The sequence below is a fragment of the Stenella coeruleoalba genome, assembly GCF_951394435.1.
Source record: "Stenella coeruleoalba genome assembly, chromosome: 17".
NCBI classification, from domain to species: domain Eukaryota; kingdom Metazoa; phylum Chordata; class Mammalia; order Artiodactyla; family Delphinidae; genus Stenella; species Stenella coeruleoalba.
In genome coordinates, this window is record NC_137163.1 from 22,354,751 (window position 1) to 22,375,466 (window position 20,716).

Sequence of the window (20,716 nt, forward strand, 5' to 3'; positions counted from 1 at the left end):
TAGTCAATACTGTTACTTTCCCTATCTTATAAATGAGGAAACGGAAGTTTTCTAAGATCAGAAAACATGGAAGTCACAGTGGAGCTAGGATCTGAATCCAAACCATCTGAGCCCAGTCAGCACACTTTTCTACTTGGTGCTTTGTGTTCCAGTTTCAATAGCTATTTTATTTTATTTTATTATTGTATTGTATTTTATTATTTTTTTATATTTTTATTTTATTTTATTTTTCCTCAAATGAACCAGCCTATTTTCCTCCTTAGGATGTCTATTCTTATTAAATTATTAAATTAATTATCTTTCCTATCTTCCTCACCTAACTCAACCTGCTCATTCAGATGTTAAGTGATCTTTCTTCAGAGAAGCATTCCTAGTACCCTGGACTTCACCTTCACATTGCTTATCACGGTTGTAATGAAATAATCTTGACTTTGGTTATGTAATTTCTGTATCACTGCCTGTAACGTTAGCTCCCCAGGGGAGAACAGATGACGGTTTTATTTGCCTTCCTGTTCTAGTTCAATGCTTTGACCAAAGTGGGTGCTCAGTAGATAGTTGGTGAATGAATGAACAATATAAAACAAGACTAAATTTCTGTGCTTAAATGAAAGCATAAAGCCCAGGAAATATATATTTTTAAAGAAAACAAAGCATATGTTTTGATTCCATTTCAACGAAATAGAGGCTGACATATTTTTAAAGAGTAATTAAGTATTTTTACGTGCCATTTTTGTTTCACTGTGGTAAACTTGAAAGCTTACAAATACCTCCTGTCTTCATTCTCCTACGATTAAAAAATTTTTTAAAATTCAAAACGTGAACCAATTTTATTAGTAAGCTTTACATTTAGTCTGAATCAAACTGGTTGGAAACTTAGTAATTTTCATTCATTGGTTAAATTCTCTGTGAATATTTCCTTTCATAATGAAACTATTTCAACTTAATGACGTGTTAGTTACTGGAACAAAAATTATAGCCTCAAACGAATTAATGGTCCCACCGAATCGTGCCTGCTTTAACCACAGTCCTGTTTGTGGTAGCAACCTAGGGAGGTTTTAAATAGGCCAGAAACGGGGCTGGGGGTGGAGGGTGGAGGGTGGAGGGTGGTGGTTGACTTATCATTCCCAGGAGTTGCAGTACTGCAGAAACACAAAGTAAAGATACATTTGAAAGTCGAAGCAAAGCAAAACAATTAAAAAAAAAAAAAAAGATTTTCATTTCACAAGACCCTACAGCTAATTATTTGTATAAAACCAAAAAAATCTTGGCAAATTTATTAGCATTAAAACCTATTTGATCTAAAAACCATAGGATTTCAGATGAAAAGTATCTGCATTCAGACCTTATGGTAAGTGTACTGATCTTTAAGAAAAACTCCCTGCTCCATAGCTCTGCCCTGCTTTCTGTGAGAGTTGGGTTGTATTAATCTTTTTTCTGATGAAGGAAGTGATAACTGATTAATATTGATATGCTAGGGAAAATAGAGAACATATTTTGTTTCCTTATATCAATGAAAAATGAGAAGCTCTGTCTGCTTCTGTGTGAAAAAAAATCTGATTTTTACATAGGAAATTCTGAAATCAGTGTTTGCTGAAAAGCATTTACAGTATAAAAAAAAAGACGCTTTGCTTAGTTCTAAAAATTGTGTTAGAAGATATAGGGAATCTAAGCAGGTTTATAAATATTCTTTTCATAAATTTGAATTTATTTATTGGAGAATGAAATAATTGTTTACAGTTTGCTAAACACATGTGAGACTATATAAACAAAGACAGAGCCTTGCAAATCGAAATAACTTGTGAGGGTATCATTTTAAATGTTTGATTTTTGTTCCAATGATAATAAAATGAATATTGTAGTTTTGTTTTACAAGCCTTTCTAAATAGAGCTAGTATTATGAGTAGTAGATTAGGTTAGAAAATGTTATGTTATTATAAATGATCCAAATACTTTTCAATATTAAGTTGAGTGTTTTCTTAACAACAGATTTATTGTATTTACAGCTTTAAAAGCAATTATGATTCGGCCTCTATTCTAGAATTCTATGATTCTTACAACCTTTATGGCCTGTCTTTTTTAGAAGTAAAGGAACATTGCTGTTGTTGTTTGTGAACAAGCACTAGACTTTGATAATGTTCTGAGGACAAATTCTAACCTATTTCATGTGAAAATAGTCATTGAATAAGTGCTTTAGGTTATGAATATTTATAAGAAGCACTTTCCCTTCTTTATGCAATTTTAGCTCTCTTTTAATTAATAAGAAAAATTCTTTAAGCCTATTGATAAATTATATGTGTGCTCATATCCCGGAAGTGGGTAGACTGTTAACAAAGGGGGACCTAAGTATATCAGCCTGAAGGTTCATGCCATAGAAGTTTTCATCATTGCTAATGACTAAATTATCAGATAGATAACCAACACTTTTAGATGATCAGCTCATACTGTTATTTAATTTTATCATGTTGACTTGGATTAAAATTCTTTTAAATCCCCATTCTTTTATCTCCATTTTATTACTCAATTTTATTTTGAATTGAAGGAGAAATCAGGACATTTCTTTTATTCCAGTTGTCCATTTGTCTTTTCTATTCTCGGACACTAATTATAGAGTTAGTTCTTTTTTTTTTTTTAATTGAAGTATAGTTGATTTACAATCTTGTGCCAATCTCTGCTGTACGGCAAAGTGACTCAGTTATACACATGTATGCATTCTTTTTTTATATTCTTTTCCACTATGGTTTATCACAGGATATTGAATATAGTTCCCTGTGCTATACAGTAGGACCTTGTTGTTTATCTGTAGTGGTAGTTCTTAAGTCTGCTTTTCGGTGTTCTTTATAGAAACTAGTCCCATTGTAATTTATCTTTATTTTTTTTCTTTCTACATTTTTTAGTGTATCTGGGGATCTTTTAACATTTTTATTAAAAAAATGGTTATGGAATTATGGGCTGTTTTTATATCTAAGTGTATAAAGTTCATCAGTGATATTTTTAGAATGATCATATATATATCTCAGTTTGTTTGGAAACAGTCCCCACCTAATTATTAATAATGCTCGCTTTCACTCTTACAAGTGTCCTAGCTTGAACAATACATATAGTCACCCTAATGTTACCATCTTAAGCAAAATGTCCAGAATTTTTCCAATGGTTTCACATGGTAAACTTGCCAAAGGATATTTTAATTTCCCTGGCAATTTTTATTTACAACAGTAGCAGATGCTTCAATTTTACCTTACATAATGTATTTGCCTTATTTTAAAAAGAAAAATATTTTCCAGTGATGGTAGTTCCATATCTTTGATCTTCACTCTTTGAAATGCTCTTTGGGCGTTTAATTAGTTTTCACAAATTAAGTGGTTTTGAACTGTTCTGATCCTTATGCCCTCAAGCCATGTGAGGGAGTTGAGGGGTTGGATTTCAGAAAAGGAGGATGTAGGGTTACTGAAGACTAAGATTTTTGAAACCAGCATTTCTCTACCTTTGATATTGATCACCTAGAGATACTTACCCTTCACAAAATTTTCCTGATTTTGACTGACTCAGTGCCTTAAAGAGCTATTGTTTTACCTATTATTTGAGGAGAGTAGAAACATTAATGAACACAGACAATTTATTAAAATGAAATATTTTTCTTTAGAGGAGGCCAAATAAATTTAAAATGTGTCCTACATCAGTCACACCACATACTATACATTCACCCAGATTTTTTTATTACAAAGACTACCCAGTTGCAGATTTCTCGATAAAGAGTTAAGGAATGAGTACTGGGAAACTACTTGGAGTAGGTTAATAAATTATTATGATGAAAGCCCTAAATGAGAATTAAGAGAACAAAGAAAATGAATGTTAGAATAGAAAAATAAGCTCCGGACTTGACCAGAAGAAATGCCTCACACAGGGTTAATATGGTAGATCAATACAGCTCCAAGAAATGGATGGTTTATTTTTAATTTTCCTTTATGTAACCAGAATTTAATGGGTACTTTGATAAAATGCAAAAGAAATAAAATTAGAAATAATATACATTTTGAAACTGGAAAAACAGCATAATCACAAATAAAAAAGCAAAATTACAAGAAAAAATGAGTAAAAATATTACAGTGATGTGGATTCTACACTTAAATTCTGAGAGAGGAAGTGAAAGAATACAAAGATCACCGGAGCCAGGTTGGGAATATGAGTGCCAAGGTCCTTTGGCTATCTCTGAAGGTGTAAACCACATGAAGTCCTTTAATAAATTCTATTGTAACAAAATCTCATAAGAATATATACTTTCTATCCTTTAGACATTGCAGGCTGGCAAAGCGCTCTTTGCCAAAGCGCTCGAAGAAGCGCGCTTGGCAAAGGTAAAGCTTTAGTGTATAAAAATTTAAAACAAAACAAAACAAAACTTAGGTCCTTCTTTCAAAGCATGTTCCATCCCCTTGATGTCCCTCTGCCAAGAAAAAGTTCTAGCCTTGGGAGATTTCACCCTATGTATTAAAGCTTTGGCTAGGATTACTGTCAAAGGGATTGAGTGGGTGTTCACTTGGAACTGAAATTATAACTGTGTGTTAGATGTCGGAGGTCAGCTTTCTGTCTACCGAAAATGTTCTAAGATTCTAAATACCAAGAAACATGTAGCAGACAAATGTAAAAAAAATTAAGTGGATGGGTGTGGAAAAGGCTTGGAGAATTCAAAGAATACCATTCCTTGTTTCCACCGGCACTGTAAGACTTCATAGGAAGTTGTAAGTACTCAACAGGAAGGTAAAAAATATTGGGATCTAACATTCAGTTCAGACCAAAGTTGTTCTTTCTTATTTTTTGAGTGTACCTATCCATAAATCATTTTCTTCTCTACATTCCAAATTAACAAATTCTCTTCTCACATTCCAAGTAGAAAAAATTTTTCACATACATACCAAACTATTTTTTTTTCAGTTTTCTTCTCTCTTATACAGTAAAATCTGAGAAGAGTTTCAATCTTCTGATTTCAATACAATTTGACCTTAAAAACATAATTGTTCAAGTAATGGAAATAGGTTTGTCAAGAAGAATACTTATCTATCCCGGGATGAGAAAATGTCTATGGTTAACCCGTGTCGTATAGAGTCTCTCTCCCTCCCTCTCTCTCTCTCTCTCTCTCTCTCTCCCTCTCTCTCTCTCTCTCTCTCTCTCTCTCTCTCTCTCTCTCTATATATATATATCAGGTAAAGCTGGTGCTATTTTAGTTGAAGAGTAATTGATGGGCCAGAATTCTTATTACTGAACTACTTTTTTGCTCCAGAGGCAGCCTAGGAACATCTTGGCAGAATATTAAACCTTAGCAGAGCAAGTTTTTAAAAAAATATTGCTAGACTAATCATACTATATACTTCAACTTAAAGATACTATTAGTATGGTCCTTTAAAAATAAAACAGAACAATTACAAAGTCTTTTTGTGTGACTATAAAGATACTAATAATACCAGGATGTGTCTCTCTATGTTTTCAGTGATGAACAGATTTTATACCCTGGTTTTAGCTTGTCTGTGGCTACCCAGATGGAGACTACATCTCCTAGTCTCCCAAGGGGCTATGTGTAATCATGTGACTAAGTTTTCTTACACAATTGAGTTTTCTGTAATTTGTAACCCAATGTCCTAAATGATACAGAAGTCAAAAAGAAGTGAAAAAATAAAACTACAAAATAATATTTTAAAAAAATCACTCTAACAGCAAAAAGAATATCAACAAATGTCAAAAGATCACCTGAGAATTGTTACATCGATCAGCAGACTATTGAGATTAGGAAGGTGTGCATGTATTGGTCAGTGACAACTGATCATATGGAATAAAGGAAGAATAAAAATATTTGAAATTTTGAGCTTGTGAGATCAAATGAACGGTGGTGTCAAAGAAAGAGTAAAGTTTGAGTTCCAGCAGTTTGCTAAGTAAGGTACCCATAAATTCCAATCTGGAAAAAAGTGTATATACTTAGGTTTTATGAGAATAAATTAAGCGATGTCTCAGTAGGCATGTTGGAACTAACTCTTATTGACCTAAAAGATTTCGACTGGCAGTTATTTCTCCAGCAAAAATGGGTTTATTTGGGATTGGCAGAGAATTGCAGTTCAGGGTCTGCAACCATGGCAAACCACCTGCAAGTCCCCACTCCCAAGGGAACGGGAGCCCCTTTTATAGAGAGAATAAGGAAGCTGGGAGGGCTATAGCGAACAATGAGTCCATAGGTTTTTACTGGCTGAGTCCTTGCCAGGCAAGAAGAGTCTTTCTTCTTCCTGTTGGGCTCTGCTATCCTCACAGGGCATGAGAGCTCCCTTTCTGGCATCTCAACTCTACTTAATTGAGGTTTTTGCTTATTAATTTTTTACGCCCTACTAGGTAAAATAATGGCTATTTCTTATAGTTAATATAATTAAGATTTTCTAAAAACTGGTTACACTTGTAAATTGGTACATATCCTATAAAGATTGAATTTTATTGAGGCATGTACCTGTTTCCAAGGGAATATCCATTTATAATTGCTTTACATTGTTGTGTTAGCTGCTGCTGCGTAACAAAGTGAATCAGCTATACATATACATACATCCCCATGTCCCCCCCCTTGCGTCTCCCTCCTACCCTCCCTATCCCACCCCTCTAGGTGGTCACAAAGCACCGAGCTGATCTCCCTCTCCTATGCAGCTGCTTCCCACTAGCTATTTTACATTTGGTAGTGTATATATGTCAATGTCACTCTCTCACTTCCTCCCAGCTTACCCTTACCCCTCCCCGCGTCCTCAAGTCCATTCTCTACGTCTGAGTCTTTATTCCTGTCCTGCCCCTAAGTTCTTCAGAACCATTTTTTTTTTTAGATTCCATACATATTTTATTTTATTTATTTACTTATTTATTTTTTGGTTGCGTTGGGTCTTCATTGCTGCGTGCGGGTTTTCTCTAGTTACGGTGAGCAGGGGCTACTCTTCGTTGTGGTGCATAGGCTTCTCCTTGCAGTGGCTTCTCTTGTTTTGGAGCATGGGCTCTAGGTGTGCAGGCTTCAGTAGTTGTGGCATGCGGGTTCAGTAGTTGTGGCACATGGGCTCAGTAGTGTGGCACGTGGGCTCAGTAGTTGTGGTGCATGGGCTTAGTTGTTCCTTGGCATGTGGAATCTTCCCACACCAGGGATCAAACCCCTGCCCCCTGCATTTGCAGGAGGATTCTTAGCCACTGCCCCATCAGGCTGAGTCTTTTATCATTTGTTCCTAGATATAGAAACTTTCCCACTGAAAGCTACCCAGAGGCTGAGAGGAGTTAGCTTTCTGTCTCTTGCTTATCTTTTTTTTTGCATCCAAATATCAAAATTTATACTTGTTTGTGTAGTATTTTCAGATTTTATTCATGATATTATGATAAATCAACCTTTTTTGTTTGTTCACTTATTTTGGCAAATTCTTGCTACTGTAAAGCATAATTCCCTCTATATATCATCTCTTCCTTAAGGAACTAAGATCAGCTGAGGTAGTTTGTTGACCAGCTCAAGATTTTACCTTTTATCAGTGAGACTTTAAAAAAATAATTGGGACATATTCATCATAATTGAGTCCAAAAATTTTTGAAACTTGTTCTTAATATTTGGTGCTGGAGGGAACTAGTAATTCTCAACGTGATTCTCTAAAACCTGTTGTCTTTCATTCCTTACATCCCCTGGCTATAACCACAATATGTTTGCTCAGTTACTTAGGGACAGAAATATAAACATTATAAATACAATTTGAGGAAGAACTGTCTGTGCACGAGAATACAGAGGAAAGGACCTAGGGCTTGGCTGAGTAAATTTTGAATTAGTCAGCAATGTGATGCCATTGTAGAAATAAGCCCACCTGATTTAGTGTAGAGAAAAGAATGCAACGGACCAAAGGCTGTAATCTTTTTATTTTACTTTTCTGTACTTAAAGAGACGTGCAAATGGAAAATTACAAGATACTTGAAAGAATGAAAATGATTATATGGTTTGGGGGCTTAGGGAAGCACAAAGGGTGTTTTGATTTTTATCTTTATCTGTACATATATTAAATTGAGGAGGTTTGCTCAACAGTTATTCTCTATAATTCTAGACCACAAAAATATAATAAATTTCAGTAAAAATAAAGGAAGGAAGATTAGAATTAGGCACAAGGAAGAAATTTTTTAATGTGAAGGTGATGAAATTCGGTATCAAGGGATATTGCAGATGTTGAGGTTACATTTGTTAGGTGCTCAATAAATCTTTCCCTTCTCTCCCATCCCTTCCCTCTCTGAGGTCTTCAAGAAACTAAGTATTTGTTCTGGGTGTCAGACATTTACTAGTATGAAGGATTGAACCAGGTGATCTTTTGCAATTCTGTCCTCTTCTCCACTTCTGTCTCTTTAAAAGTGGTCAGCTTTTTGGGTGAAAGCGAACCAGCTGAAATGATGAGAGTCCTTGAAGGAAGAGGTTCTCAGAAAGTTTATTAGCTTTTCTCTTGGACGTTGTTTAGACCTCCAGTAGTACTCTCGCAAACAATTTGAATCATGGGGACCACACTAGGATAAATTAGATAGGAATGGTAAGTCAACTTAACAGCTAGACAACCTCCGGGTTAAGTGCACTGCAGGTTAAGTACATGGTCCTGTCTTGTTGAAGCAAAAAGCTTGTCTGTAGTGAATCTCACTTCTGAGTCATTTCAGAGAAACAGAATCCTTAGAGAAAGCTTCCCTTACATTTATTTGTTTACCTACTTTTAGGTGTATACAGTAATCTTTAAAAATATCCTAAATGTCATTTCTTCTACAAATTCTGGGTAAGATTGAGGGTCTATTCAAAGCAGGAATCTCCCTGACACCCTTCCCAGTCATCCAAAGGCCGACCTGGAGTATCTTATTTGCAGACACGGTTATAATATTAGTATGCCATTTCTTGTCCACTGACTAAGTAAAATGCTTTCTAAATGGGTATTTGTGACCATCAAAAAGACCTTAGGGGACTCCCCTGGTGCTCCACTGGTTAAGAGTCTGTGCTCCCAACGCAGGGGCCATGGGTTTGATCCCTGGTTGCAGAAGTTCCACGTGCCACGGGGCACAGCCAAAAAAAAAGACTTTAGGGCTTTTGACAATTTTGAGAGACAAACTGAATACAAAGGAGGCAATAATAAAGTTCAAAGATTTGGGATTAAATCATGCAATGTTTTTCCCTTTTTAGTGAAAGATCTGCTGGCCTCAAGTGAACTAATTTTGACAATGTGAATTCATTAATCTTTTGAGAATTTAGGTTTTTCTCTACTAGAAGGCAAAAAGAGAGAAAGACATAAACAGTAAATTTGGGAAATCAAAAGTACTGATTTGTGTTTCCTTCTAACAAGTACATCTTGAAAAAAGATATTGGAAGACATAAATGAAATAAAAACATGCAGACAGAATTATAGAGCACTACAACCTTTAATTGCAGTCTTTTCAGGGGCATGTTTCTCACATCAAGAGGTGTATACAGCCCTGGTAATGTCTGGGCACAAGGCAAAATAAGATTTGTGAGGTTGTCAGGGAAGATAAAATTTCCCAGGTTGTGGTTTCCATGTGGCTCTGTGACCCTGTTGTGTATCGCATTGAAAAGGAAATGTAAATATCATGTTTAAAGTTTTCAGGTGATTTCAGAATTTGAGGTTATTGATTCTCAGTTTATTTTCTTCTTGGCTATTGTGCATTGTGCTGAATAGCCTAAGACTTCTGTTCCAATGTGGTTTCTGAAGTTTTGGGTCTCTGATTCACTTAGTTTCTTCTACAACTCATGCCCCCAACACTTTCCTTTCTTTTCTTGATCCTTGCCAGGCTTGGAGCATGAAACAAATTATGATATGTAAAAGATTTGACACTTGGATTTCTTTGTGGGTTTAGATTACCATCCTGTAATGAACATGTAAAATGAAAGTTTCCTTGATAGGGTTTGAATCACCACCACCATTCCTGGAGTCCCCTGGAACCTAAAGGGTAAATCTTAAAATTTCCCTTTTATGAGCTAGCCTTTTATTGTTCTATCTTCATGCATGACCATTGGGACACTAAATTAGAGAGCAGTTTCTATCTGGTGGTGACATGCCCTGAGATGTTACCCTCATAGACATGTTCTCTCTGGGTCAGTTTGCATCTTAATAGCCTAACATTGCTTTTTCACAAACAGAGAATGTATATACCACTTAAAAAAAAAAATAAGGCTCAAGATTAAATGACTTTTCTCTGTCCCCCTCCCCTCCCCTCCCCTCCCCTCCCCTCCCCTTCCCTTCCCTTCCCTTCCCTTCCTTCCTTCCTTCCTTCCTTCCTTCCTTCCTTCCTTCCTTCCATCTTTCCTTCCTTCCTCCCATCCTTGTGATGTCTATTCTGAGATACTAGTATGAGGAATTCACTGCTCATTCCCCTTTCACTCCAGAATTGATCAGTTCTTTTATGCCTCCACTCTTCTTTGCTCAGACTATTATCATAGTATACGTGCTATTTCTGGGCCCACTGGCCCTCTGAGCTATTCTGTGTCTCTCTCTTGCTCTGCTCTGTCTTGTGGGGAGCTTAACTGATGTGGGGTGAATTTTTCAGGTTCCCATGTCAGCTAGATTCCGGTTGGATTTGCTCAATTTGCCAGTGGAACACACTGGCTGAAAATCCAAAAGGGAGGATTGAGAAAATCAAGATATTTCCCCCTCCTTCTCTGCCTCAGACTGCTTCCCCTGCAGGAGCTCTGTTTCCTCCATGGCTCCAGCTCTGTCTCTTGGCTGGTCAGCCATGGTTCTTTCCTGTAAGGTGATTCTGGCCCCTTTGTTTTTGCAGTGATGGAGTGACTTCCTGCTGTTGTTAATCTCTCATTTACCTACTTGTTCCTTGTTTGTTTCTCACTTCTCCTATCACCCATCTAAGAATTCCCTGCATTAAATTCCTTCTGTTGTACTTAATGTGATTTTTAGTTTCCTGGGTAGACACTGACTGATACAGTATTGTTGTGCTTGTTTGTATGTTCACATTCTACCAGACTCTTAACTTCGTTGGAGAATGGACTCTTTTTAGCTTGGTATCTCTCATATCTAACGCAACAGCTCCTGACACATAATGGGTAGTAACTATCTGTTGCTACATTTTAATACATTTATTAGTTGCTTGGCTGAATACAACCTATATACTTTCAAAAAGCAATGACTTGCTTATGTTATGTTTCAGAATTGTATTACATTTATCATTATAATCTAGATCTTGAGCAATTTTTATAATTACAAATTTATTAAGGGACATAAATAAATAAAAATTGATGTTTAGCAGAGAAGAGGAAGCAAAAATGAAAAAAGAAAAGATAAGCTTTTGAGAAATAGGAAAGCATGAGAAACCAACAGTTATTTGGGTGGGTTTAAAGAGGTAGCTGGAGCTTATGGAATCCTTAAGAAAAGTGAACATCAAAAACAATAGAGAAAAAAGAGATTTTTTCTTTTCTATAGTTCTTTGTAACTTCCCAGGAATTCTTACGATATACTTAGCAAAAAGATCCACTTGATAGATATTGCATTTTGAATGATTCGTCTGCTGAAGACCTTCCTCAAGCAAAATAAAGAAATGATACATATTGAAATATTTTAATACTTCATCCACATTACTCTTAAATTTGGCCTAAGAAAGGTACAAGAACATATAAGGAAGTTTTGTGGCTAGGGACCCTAAAAGTGAGCCAGAAGATTAGTGAATAAAGATCTGTTTCTTGAAGACAAAGAAAATATTGAAAAGAAAGGGAACATTTAGACAGGCATGGGAAGAGATATACACAAAGTACCGAGGTAAGAGTAAAATGTCTCCTCTTGAGTTTTTCTATTTGTGCAGAGGAAATCTATTTAATAAAAAGTTCAGCATCATCTTTCTTTTATTTCATGTTTTTTCCACTTAAAAGTGATGACACCACTTTTCATGTAATCAGTATGTAGGAATACTAAACTGATATTTTTGTGCTTCATTAATTAGTTCATGAAATGCATGGAAGTGAATCAGGCAGAGGCAAGCAAAAAGTACTAGAGCTCAGATCCACCATTTTGGAAGAGAGATTTCTGAGACATATGCCTTAGCTTTCTTCTAATTTTTTTTTATTTTGTTTTGACAAAGAACACAAAAGAGGAAATTAAACTGATTTACTTTTAAACTGATTTAAAACTGATCTGAGGTTTGTACCAAAAGAAGTTTTAATGATATTCTTCCATTTCTTCTCACTTATATTTTTCTAATTTCCAGGGTGATAATCTAAGTCTTGATCTTAAATACACTGATTGTTAAGTGGTCAGTTGTGTTCAGGGTTTATGACAGTCTTGGGAAGACCATTTTCCCTGTTTTCTATACCAATAAAAAATCTGAGATTCAGTGAGGTTAATTAACCTGTCCAAAATCTCACATTTAATAAATGAAAGAACTAGAATTCCAATCCAAGTACCATGGACCTGGATCCTTATTTTATGCCTATGTATTTTTCCCACTTTTGTTCTTATGCTTTCTCTATTGGTTAGAGTTCTATCAGTTATGAGTATCTAAAAAATTGCATTAAATCTGGCTTAAAAACTAAAGGAAACAAATATTGGTGAGGATTAATATAACATGAACTCTCATTGATTGCTAGGAAATGCAAAATGGTACAACCACTTTGGAAGACACTTGGCAGTTTTTTACTAAGTTAAACATAAGCTTATTATATAATCCTGCAATTCAACTGAGCTGAAAATTATTCCACACAAAATCCTGCACATGAATGTTTATGGTGGCCTTATTATAACTGCCCAAACTTGGAGGCAACCAAGATGTTCATCAACATATGTGAGTGGACAAACTGTGAAAAGTCCAAAAAATGGAATATGATTCAGTGATAGAAAGAAATGGCTATTAAGCCATGAAAAGGTATAGAAAATCTTGAATGTATATTTCTAAGTGAAAGAAGCCAGTTGGAAAAGACTAAATATTGTGTGAGCTAACTATATGACACCCTGGAAAAGGTAAAATGATGGAGACAGTAAAAATATCAGTGGTTGGGCTTCCCTGGTGGCACAGTGGTTGAGAGTCCGCCTGTGAATGCAGGGTACACAGGTTCATGCCCTGGTCTGGGAGGATCCCAAGATTACTCTACCCAGCAAGGATCTCATTCACATTCAATGGAGAAATCAAAAACTTTACAGACAAGCAAAAGCTAAGAGAATTCAGCACCACCACACCAGCTCTACAACAAATGCTAAAGGAACTTCTCTAAGTGGGAAACACAAGAGAAGAAAAGGACCTACAAAAACAAACCCAAAACAATTAAGAAAATGGTAATAGGAACATACATATCGATAATTACCTTAAACTTGAACGGATTAAATGCTTCAACCAAAAGATACAGGCTTGCAGAATGGATACAAAAATAAGACCCATATATATGTTGTCTACAAGAGACCCACTTCAGACCTAGGGACACACACAGACTGAAAGTGAATGGAAAAAGATATTCCATGCAAATGGAAATGAAAAGAAAGCTGGAGTAGCAATACTCATATCAGATAAAATAGACTTTAAAATAAAGAATGTTACAAGAGACGATGAAGGACACTACATAATGATCAAGGCATCAATCCAAGAAGAGGATATAGCAATTATAAATATATATGCACCCAACATAGGAGCACCTCAATACATAAGGCAACTGCTAACAGCTATGAAAGAGGAAATCGACAGACAAATGGATAAAGAAGATGTGGTACATATATACAATGGAATATTACTCAGCCATAAAAAGGAACGAAATTGTGTCATTTGTTGAGAAGCGGATGCATCTAGAGACTGTCATACAGAGTGAAGTAAGTCAGAAAGAGAAAAACAAATATCGTATATTAACGCATATATGTGAAACCTAGAAAAATGGTACAGATGCACTGGTTTGCAGGGCAGAAATTGAGACATTTCTGGGAAAGCGGCCTGCAGATGGGGGTGGTGGTGTGATGAATTGGGCGATTGGGCTTGACATGTATACACTGATGTGTATAAAATTGATGATTAATAAGAACCTGCTGGATAAAAAAATAAATAAAATAAAATTCAAAAAAAATAAAGAATGTATAAATCTAGATGTTGTAAAGATAATTAGAGAAGATGTTGATTTGCACGGCATAAAACCAATTGCTAAGCACACACCACAAATTCACCATGATTGGGAGAATCTATTTGACGTACAGTGTATGTTTTTCTAAATGTGTCCCCAAATGTAAATACGTCCCCAGATGGAATTTAAAGATCAGTGCCAATTCATGTTGGCAAAAATACACAATAAACCAGATTGCAAACATGTACCCTAATATTTATGACTGATCTATTCCATTATGATGTTCGTTAAAACAATTTATAGCCAAATAAATTTTGAGGGGAATAAAAATATATCTTTGCTAATAAATTATGCCTGTAAATTATTGCCCTTGGTTAATCTTTTCTAATGGAGGCAGAAGACAAATTTTGTCTATAATTCCAAAAGAATGACTCTCTTGAACTTCCTAAATCATCACTTACTTAACAATTCTGAATTTAGAATGGTAAATAATTATTGTATAGGATTTTGATCTGGTAAGACACTGATGTTCTGAGCCTTATAGTTGGAATATTATGGCAGACCAGGGGAACACTAATGTATATTCCTTTTACTGATCATGAATTGGAAAAGGATAGGAACAGTTGGAGAACAGCCCATCTCCAGCCACCATCTGCTTGTTGTAACATAGTGTATGTTGTCATTTTTTCCTCTTTATTACTGTTATTAACACACTATAAAAAATACATTTAAATAACATTAAGTTTGCAACACAAACCAGCAAAATGGACTCATTCAGTCTTTAACTTGTTCTGTGGAAATTGCTTTATTACTCCTCTTAGACATTATTTGGAGTCATGCAGTATCCTGCTGTTCAGTTATAGTAAAAACAGGTGCCCAGGAGAGGTAATTATCAATCTTACATTTGGTGCTTTCTTTTCTTTTGATTCAAAGCCTTTTGTTCATTTACTGTGTACTCCAATTGGTACCAGATTAATGTATGCAAGGATGTCTTAGAGTAGAATTGATCAAAGTTAAGAGAGCTTATGCTTTAATAGAAGAAATAACAATGACACACAATATGATAAAATTAAATTTAAAAAAATAATATTAATGTAATAAACATTTATTAAATCTATTAGAACGGCACATTGTGGTCACATTATTTTACATTGTATCTGATATTTCACCCCCTATTATTCACATTACATATCCTGTCCAATTAATATAATCAAATTAATGAACATAAATTTTTATAATGCATTCACGTTCTTTTAAGATATTTGAATTTTTTCAAAATAAAAATAGCTTTATGAAATGATACCTATTTTTAATATAAAAAATGAGAATAAAACCCATTAATGTTCTCTACCATGACATAATTGTTAGTGTGATGATCCATGTGACCGTGTGTGTGTGTGTGTGTGTGTGTGTGTGTGTACATTTTTACATAAAAGGAATTATACTGAGATAGGCTCCTCTGAGAATACTCCTTAAGGTGTGTGTGTGTGTGTGCGAGTGTGTGTTTGTGTGTGTGGGTACCATACATACATATAAGACCAAAAATTTGCAGAGTCTCGTGTGGAGGGATGTTTTTGAGTTCCCACACTCCTGGCAAACCAGCGGAAGATTGAGGAGACTGATTAACAGACAAGTGCGTCCGCCAAGGTCCAGTCAGAAAAATAGAAAATACTTCAAGTGTTTCAAATGGAGGGAATTTAATGTAGGGAATTGGTTACACAGTGTTGAAAAGGCTGAGGATGTCAGATGGGGAAGTGAGGTAATCCAGAGACAAATAATGGCAGGAAATAGCTACTCTAGCTAGGGAAACAAGAAAGGAGACGGTGCACTAAGGCCCGGGGCTGTCAGCCAGTCTGAGATTGTGGACAAGGGTCACTGAGGCAAAGGCTTGTTTCTGGGAAATTGCTACAACTTCAGGAGCTGCTGCTAAAAGCAGCAAGACAGAAAAGAATATAGAGGAGAGACAGAGAGAAAGAAAGAAACACGCCTTCTTCATTCTTCTTGCTTATGAACCTGTCAGGCCCTCTTATTAGGACAGGCAAAAAGGCAGCAAGCCAGTTGGCAAGGGAACCTGAGAAATGCAGTTTACAAAACCCTAGTCCCAGCATTAGAGAGTAGAGAGGAAAAAGATGGGTGTAGGGCTGAGAGCAAGTCTAAGTAACCAACTCCACAAGTGAAAAAACCTGGGAATATTTGGGAGGAGAACCCTGGGAGTTGACTAGACTCTTAGAAAATTTAATAGGTAGGGACTCAAAGTCACTAAAGGGAGATTAAACAACCTTGCTTTTACATTCACAGGCAGATGAGATCTGAACATCTGGCTGTGTGTGTGTGTGTGTGTGTGTGTGTGTGTGTGTGTGAGAGAGAGAGAGAGAGCGACAGAGAGACAGAGACACAAGTGCTTGACTCAATACTGTCCCAAAGTGTTAGTTATCATTGCTATTTGAAAGCCTTTGTTAACTGTTTGAAGTTTTCATAGTTATTTTTATAAGTAAATACTAATCACATTCTTTTTCCATCTCCCATTCTTTCTTTCCATAAAAAGTAGTCTAATATTACTTATGTTGGATTATATTTGGATTATATGTTGGATCCAATAATATGCTGGATTATTCCTTTGCTTAACAGCAATCAGTTTTTCTTAGGCAAACCCAAAAGGGTAAGAGTTAATTCTTCAAGATATCCACCTAGTTATGTGGACTTCGAAGTGCTGATTGGTGATACTAGTCACCAATACTTATAGGGCATGTGTGATGCCACGTGTAGGACCCCAAGACACAAAGGACACAGAAAGTGCTACTAGCAGTGACAGGGCTTACAATCTATATGGCAGGGGTGGGGGGGTTGTCTTAGATGTAAAGTGCAATGAATAACCACAAACAGAAGCAAAATGGTAAGCTTTACTATTTTTCTTTTGTTTGTTTCCCTCTTCTCTTTCATACTCTTAATCTCCATAATTAAGGCAACATAATTACTGGTTTGCTTATTTGGGTACATTCACTAAAAATGACGACAAACCAAAGCCAAAAAAAAATGACAACAAAGCATGTGGGAACATGGTGCTCTGTGCCCTTTCCTTCTGTTTTTATACTCTTTTCTGCTGTGTGTAAGGGGAGGGTTTGTTGTGTTGTTAAAGATAGGAGGCGATGGAAAGGGAGAAGTTGAAGCAGATTACAGGGCAGTATAAGGAGAAGCCAAGCTAGCTTCACATCTGGAACAGAGCCGTGGGGAGTACGTTGTTTGAAGCCTTAGTGTGGGCCTGGCAATTGCTGGGCTTAGCTGCAGACAGGCCCACAGAGCATTGGGGTCATAGTCAGAGCCCCAGCCGGGTCCAGAGTGGGAACGCAGAGAAAAATGGCAGGAGCCATGTGTGTGCAATCTGTGATACAGTTTCCTGTGGGAGCTTCAAAGCATTGTGTCCTTGAACTTCTTCCAATGTCTTAGAGATTTGAACAAAAGTGTTCTTTTTTTAACTGCTTTTTTTTTTTTTTTCTCTCTCTCTCTCTCTTTCTAGGATTCATTCATGAGTCTGTGAGGCTGGTCCAGAGAAGTGAATGGTGAGGACCACTGGCTTCCATCCTAAACAATGTCCAGACTCACTTTCTCCCCTTAGATAGTATCCCAATGGCATTATGCTAGGTGTGTGCATAAGGAGTGCATAGGAATAGGAATTCCCTGTCTCCCAAGAGATTCCCAGGACTCATATTCAACTAGATTTCAAGTGATCTCCTTCTTTAGCCCCACAGACATGCCAAGACAGTTCATACACTTGGAGTGAATACAGAGTTGATGCTCAAATTGGAAACTACAATATTTATATTAATTATTTAACTAGTGAACTTGAAGACCCAGATTAAATCCACAGTGACAGACCACTTTATACCCTTCACCCTGGAAGCAGTTGAGAAGTCTGGCAATGATGTGGTGATGCATGTGGAGCCATGGGAAGTTTTAGCTGGCTGGTGAGAATATCAATTGTAACAGCCGCATTGCAGAACCATCGGCAATATCCAGGGAGCCAATACCTTCGCTCCTTAGTGTTCTGAGGGGAACTCTTCTGCATGTGCTCAAGGAAACCTGTGCGAGAAAGGCCAGGAGGGCACCGTTTGAATCAAGTATAAAGAATGCTTAAAAGGATAATCACAATATTTAAGATAATTACCGTGGCGATAGGGAGGTGGAATTGAGATCAGAAAGGGGCATGCAGGTCAGGGTATTCGGCTGTTTGGCTGAGGAATTCAATTGTTTTGGTGAAGGGCTTAGCCATAACTGGTAAGGTTTTATTTCTTTATCTGGGAGCTGGTTACATGGATTTGATGTTATATTTGCTATCAGCTATGATATTTTCCAGGTATATATCAGGTTGGACTAGATGAAATTGTTTTTCATCTACAAAAACGTCAATTTGGGGCTTCCCTGGTGGCGCAGTGGTTGAGAGTCCGCCTACCGATGCAGGGGACACGGGTTCGTGCCCCGGTCCGGGAAGATCACACATGCCGCGGAGCGGCTAGGCCCGTGAACCATGGCCGCTGAGCCTGTGCGTCCGGAGCCTGTGCTCCGCAATGGGAGACGCCACAACAGTGAGAGGCCCGCGTATCGCAAAAAAAAAAAAAAAAAAAAAAAAACCCAACAAACAAAAAAAAGTCAATTTGGTGTGGTTCACCCTACTATTTAATTATGCATTTTAAATTATTTAAAATTTTTAAAATATTACATTATCAAAAATAAGAAAAAACACACCTAGAAATAATTTTTACAAGAGTTTTTTGAATCTTATTGCAGAATGTCTTAATTTTGTCGTTCCAGTGGTGATCAGTCAATTATGCCTCTGTTATGTTTAAATAATTGGGGGTTTGCTTCTTTAAATATTGATAGCAACTCCTATCCTAAAATCCAAAAAACCTGAAGAGATCAAAAAGGCAGCACTAATGACTATCTAGATATAGTTCGCCAGTGTAAACACACAGTTTTCTCTACATTGGTAAGATGTCATGACCTGCAGTGGGTCTAGGAGGTGCCTGTCCACAGTAACCTGTCTCTGTCAATGTCTTATTATACAATGTTTATATCCCATAGGAATTAAGAATGGCTCAGACTACTGCAAAAGGAGCATAACAGAGGCCACACGTAAGTTAGGTCCTTGGGCCAGCCACTACTCATGTTATTTTGACAAATTGTATAAAGGGTAGACTACAATGAAATAGTAAGAAGAATGTGAATTGTGTCAATTTTAATGATATCAAATGAGTTATAATTTTAATGACAAAATATTCAAGTCTTGGTTATTCTTACTGCAAGATAGTTTAAAATATCATAGTTAAAATATTGAATTTTCTCTTTCACTCTACTGTTTATTAACTCAATGGAAAGCCTTAGATCCTTGCATGGGTGGCTCCCTCTCTCTAGAATTGATTCAACTGATGCTTAACAGACAAGTCACTAGACTTGATAAACTCTTATTTGCCATTAAGTCCTCAACCTTGAAATCAATGCCCAGCACAGACACACAATACATATTTTTGAGTGAGTCAACTTATTGCAAGGTTATTCTTTATTTAATATTTTATTTATTTACTATCTCATCTCTGATAAAATCTTCCTTTTGAAACTTTTTCTGAGGGCTCATGCTGAAATGATTTCTTCGTCTTTTGAAATGTCTTGTTTCTGCTACTAGAGGATACGTTTCTTCAGGGCAGTCTCTTGGGTACCTTACTGAAGCTAATATAAGCCATTTGATCTGGTAACGTTCAAATTGTATTTGTAGCTTTATTGTATTCTGTGCCTCCTTTTGGTTTTTGTATGTTTCATGTTTTTCTGCCTGACTTCTTTCTGAGAGCAACTGTGACAGGTAGTTTGCATCTAAATTTATGGGTACGAGAAAAGGGGATTTGGATAGGCAAATCTACTTTAGAGCCAAATCCTTTTAAAAGTCTAAAATTTGTTGCATATAATGTGATAAATCCTCCATCAAACCTCCATCAAGGCATGATTGCAATTTTGTAATTTCCATTACATTGAAAGGTATTACCTAAATTGATGAAATGTTAGACCTGTAATTATAAGAATTGACCATGAATTGCCATTTTAATTATGCCTCATTCATTAATTCATATGCTCAGGTATATTCCAGGTGTTTGGGGGAACAACTAACACTCAGAGTGCAACAATCAGGTAAAGATCATATCGTTAATTTGTTGACTAGAAAATTTGAACTATAGGATCATTTTATAGTACTAATACTTTAGAGGAAAACTAATGAAAATAGATGCCCCTACGTAGAGATTACTATATTACTATTTTCCCAGCACTGTGCCGAGGTGTTTTGCGTACATTGTTCTATTTATTGTTACATTGTCCAACAAACCTCAGAGGGAGATACACTGCATCATTTTTACAGATTTGGAAACTTGCCCAAAGTCACACAAATGGTCAGTTGTGGAAGAGGGACTTGAATCCAAGTTTGCCTGACTCCAAAGTCCATGCTAACTCACTACACATTTCAGCTCTTATTATGTTACGGAATCTCCATTAGGCATATTCACTCTTGCCCTTCCTCTAATGCTTTATGTTTTTGGCTTTCATGATTCTATTCTAGCTTGTCTTTTTTCTCTGACTATTCCTTCTCTGGTATCTTTTGTGGGTTCTTCTTCCTCTTCTGGCTCA